At 38.3% G+C, this 4,569-nt stretch overlaps 1 pseudogene; it reads right to left on the bottom strand.

Moving 5' to 3' along the window:
- Pgk1-ps3 (phosphoglycerate kinase 1, pseudogene 3) lies at window positions 2,569-4,214 on the bottom strand (annotated as a pseudogene).

The following is a 4,569-nucleotide window of genomic DNA, read 5'->3' as shown; positions in this document are numbered from 1 at the left end:
AAATGTAATTTCTCAAAGCGAGCATCAGACTTATAATACAGAGAAAAACAAAAAAGCTAGGTGATACATCAGCCAAGGTACATCGAGATGCATAATGGTTCTTTACAAAACAAACAAACAAACATAAACAGAGAAAAATGCATACATAAAGACTGGAAGGAACCAGGCAGTGTTTATAACTGAGATAAGATCAGCCCTATCTAAAATCAGCAATTCACAGGAGCCAGGTGAAAAGTCTAAAATGCCCAGGTGCAATACTAGTCTATTATTTGACCCACTACCATGGGTCCCGTAGTAAATACCTAATTATGCTACTCCTCTGGGCCTAGAGAAAAATATGCACCAGAGAAGTTCCATTCTACTAACCATTACAAGAACAATACAATACTCTATTTCCTTCTTAGACCACAACCCACCTTCCTTCTACTATTATGTAATGTAGGCTGCCATTCATGTCTGTAATGAGAATTCTAAGTTTACTATTTTGAACTAGCCCTGAAATTACTAGCTCCTATCTAACAAACTGTGAGATGTCTGATTACTAACTGTCAACACTGGGGCATTTTGTCTGAATGAATAACATTCTTATGAAATTCCAAGTCCAAGATCAGCTGCAGGACTGCCTAGGACATTGGTGAAAGCCAGGAAGTAAAGTTCAACCTAATTTAGGTATTTGTAAAATCATTCCTGGAGGCACCTATAATAAAATGATACTGATCAATTCACTGATTAATGCAAGGACAAGTTTGGAGCATTCATGCTATGTGATGCCAAGGCTCCAGGAGGCTACGTTTCCATAAAACTTTTTGCCTTGGGACTGCATCTAAGCTTTTGGGCCTGGCATACAGTCTTCATTGGAGTGGGTGTGGCACAAATAAAGCTGCTATGAACATAGTGGAACATATGTCCCTGTGGTATGGTGAGACAGCTTCTGGGTATATGCCCAAGAGTGGTATAGCTAGAGGTTCAGGTAGCTCTATTTCCAATTTTCCGAGGAACTGCCAGGTTGATTTTCAGAGTGGTTAGATCAGTTTTCAATTCCACCAACAATGGAGGATTGTTTTTCTTTCTCCATATCCTCCCAACATGTGCTGTCACCTGTGTTTTTGATCTTAGCCATCCTGACTGGTCTAAGGTGGAGTCTCAGGGTCATTTTAATTCCCATTTCCTGGATGACTAAGGACTTTGAACACCTCTTTAAGTTCTTTTGGCTATTTGAGATTTCTCTGTTGTGAAATCTCTGTTTAGCTCTGTACCCCATTTTTAAATTGGGTTATCTGCTTTTATGGAGGTTAGTTTTTTGAGTTCTTTATATATTTTGAATATTAATCCTCTATCAGAGATGGGGTTAGTGAAGTTTTTTTTCTTCAATCTGTAGGTTACCAATTTCTCAACTGTTGGTCTTAGAGCCATTAGAATTCTGATTAGGAAATTTCCCCCTGTGCCAATGAGTTCAAGGCTCTTTCCTACTTTCTCTTCTATTAGATTCAGTGTATCTGGTTTTATGTTGAAGTCCTTGGTACACTTGGTCTTGAGCTTTGTGCAAAGTAATAAATATGAATCTATTTTCATCTTTCTACATACAGACTGCCAGTTAGACTAGCGTCATTTATTGAAGATGTTTTCTTTTTCTCCATTGTATGTTTTTGGCTTCTTTGTCAAAGATCAAGTGTCCATTAGTTTGTGGGCTATTTCTGGGTCTTAAGTTCTATTCCATTGTTCAACTTCTTTTGTCCCTGTACACCATGCTTTAAAAAATATTATTACTAATGTGCTGTAGTACATTGAGGTCAGGGATGGTGATTCCCCTAGAAGTACTTTTATTGTTGAGAATAGTTTTGTCTGTCCTGGATGTTTTTGTTTTTCCATATGAAATTGAGGATTCTTCTTTCTATGTCTGTGAAGAATTGGGTTGGAATTGTGATGGGGACTTCATTGAATGTATATGTTGTTTTTGCTAAGATGGCCAATTTTACTATGTTAATCCTACTAATCCATCTTTCCACCTTCTGAGGTCTTCTTCAATTTCTTTTTTCAGAGATTTGAAGTTCTTGTCATATAAATCTTTCACTCGCTTTGTAAGAGTTACAGCAAGATATTTTATACTATTTGTGGCTATTGTGAAGAGTGTTATTTCCCTAATTTTTTTCTCAACTGCTTTATCACTTGTATAAAGGAAGGCTATTGATTTGTTTGAGTTAATTTTATATCCAACCACTTTGCTGAAGTTGTTTATCAGATGTAGAAATTCTCCAGTAGAATTTTTGAGTCACTTATGTATTCTTTCATATTATCTGCAAATAATGATACCTGACTTCTTCTTTTCTGACTTGTATTCCCTTCATCTCCTTTTATTGTTTTATTGCTCTATCTAGAACTTCATGTACTATATTGAATAGATACCAAGGGAGTGGGCACCCTTGTCTTGTCCCTGGTTTTAGTGGAATTGCTTCAAGTATCTCTCCATTTATTTGATATTGGCTGATGGTTTGCTGTATATTGTTTTTTATTATGTTTAGGTAACATCCTTGAACTCCTGATCTCTCCAATACTCCATCCCCCCTTCCCCATCTTTATTGTTTAATAGATCATCAACTTCTCTAAATCCACAACTGGAATTTCATTGTATTTCCACGTTGAGCATGAACAGAGACAAAGCTAACCAGAAGCTATATACATCAAAGGGAGCTAAGCTTTTACAGTTCACTTCCTTTCATGGGCAGAATGTAGATGCCCTCTACAATTCACAATGATTTTAGTCACTAAGGAATTTAAATGGAATCTTGAAGAATGTAGACAAATCCTGATGCAGTAAAGACAAGTTGACATGCTGTGCAACTGTGTAAGAGTTCCTGGTACTGCATCTCGGCCACTAGCTGAATCTTGCTCTAACACCAAATGAGATGGGAAAAATACTAGGTTGATTTGGGGGCTGTGCACATGAACCAAAGGCAGGACAATACTAAATTTTGCTGAGAACATCCATCCCAGGAAGGACTTTACCTTCCAGGAGCTCTAGATTGGCACCATCCCCAGTGCTCACATGGTTGATTTTATTCTCCGTGTTCTATTTGTCACAGCAAGTGGCAGTGTCTCCACACCTAATAGTGATGCAATAGAACTGGCTTTTACCACCTCATCCATGAGTGACTTGGTTCCCCTGGCAAAGGTTTTCCATTCAAATACCCCAACAGGACCACTCCAAACAATCTGCTTAGTTCAGGCCACAGCCTCAACATATTTCTTGCTGCTCTCAGTATTACAGTCCAAGTCCATCCATCCAGCAGGTATATAGGAGTTCACAGTAGCTCAGCCAGTCTTGGCATTCTTCTCAAATTTGTCAGCAGTGACAAATCAACAAGCAAGGTAATCTTCACATCATTTTTCTTAGCTTTAGACATGAGATCCTTGACAATCTTGGCTCTGTCTTCATCATATAGAGATGTGCCAATCTCCAAGTATTTGAGCACCATAAGGAAGGTAAAAGCTATTCAACCACCAATGATCATCTCATTGACCTTGTCTAGCATATTATTGATCTTGACTGCAACTTTAGCTCCTCCTAATATAGCCAGGAAGGCTATCCATTCCTTCTTCATCAAAACTCCACCTGCCTTCTGTGGCAGACTCACACACCCCATGGAGTTATGGACTTGGTGTACAGTCCCAAAAGCATCATTGTTATAGACCTCTCTTAGTTTTGACAGTGAGACTCAGAAAGCATCAATTTTCACTGACTCAGCTTTAACATTGTTCCCAGAAGCATTTTTTTTTTCATTCTCTTCTTCCTCTACATTAAAGTGGAGGCTCTCCAGCAGGATGACAGTCCCAGCCACTAGGTTGGCACAAGCATTCTCTAATTCTGGGCCCACATAATCCTTCAAGAACAGAATATTCTTTCCAAGCAGAGATTTGAGTTCTGCAGCAACTGACTCTAAGGAGTACTTATCAGGCATGGAAACACCATCAAGCCAGCCTGCCTGGCTCATAAGAACAACTGAGTTGGCTCCATTGTCCAAGCAGAATTTGATGCTTGAAATAGCAGTCTTGATCCTTTAGTTATTTGTTATCTGGTTGTTCTTCATAGGAACATTAAAGCCCACCTTCATCATAACCTGCTTCTACTTCATGCCTAGCTTGTCCAAAATCAGTTCGTTAGAAAGTCACATTTTGGCAACACTGTGAGGTCAAGAGGCTCAGAGCTGAGGAAGAGGCTTTCCAATACTTTTAACATGAAGGGGTAGTGTGTGTTGTCAAATGCTTTGAAAACATCTAATGGGGTGATCATATGATTTTTTCTTTGAGTTTGTTTATATTGTAGATTATGTTAATAAATATTTGTATATTGAACCACCCCTACATTTCTGGGATGAAGGCTATATGGTCTGATGAATGATGGTTTTGATTCAGTTTGCTAAAATTTACTAAGTGCTTTTGCATCAATATTCATAAGCAAAATTGGTCTGAAGTTCTCTTTCTTTGTTGAGTATGTGGTTTAGGTATCAGAGTAACTGTGGCTCCATAGAATGATTAGATAGTTTTCCTTCTCTTTCTATTGTATGGAATAGT

The sequence above is a fragment of the Mus musculus genome, chromosome 3, assembly GCF_000001635.26.
Source record: "Mus musculus strain C57BL/6J chromosome 3, GRCm38.p6 C57BL/6J".
Classification (NCBI taxonomy): Eukaryota; Metazoa; Chordata; class Mammalia; order Rodentia; family Muridae; genus Mus; species Mus musculus.
This window is presented reverse-complemented; position numbering and strand designations above follow the sequence as displayed.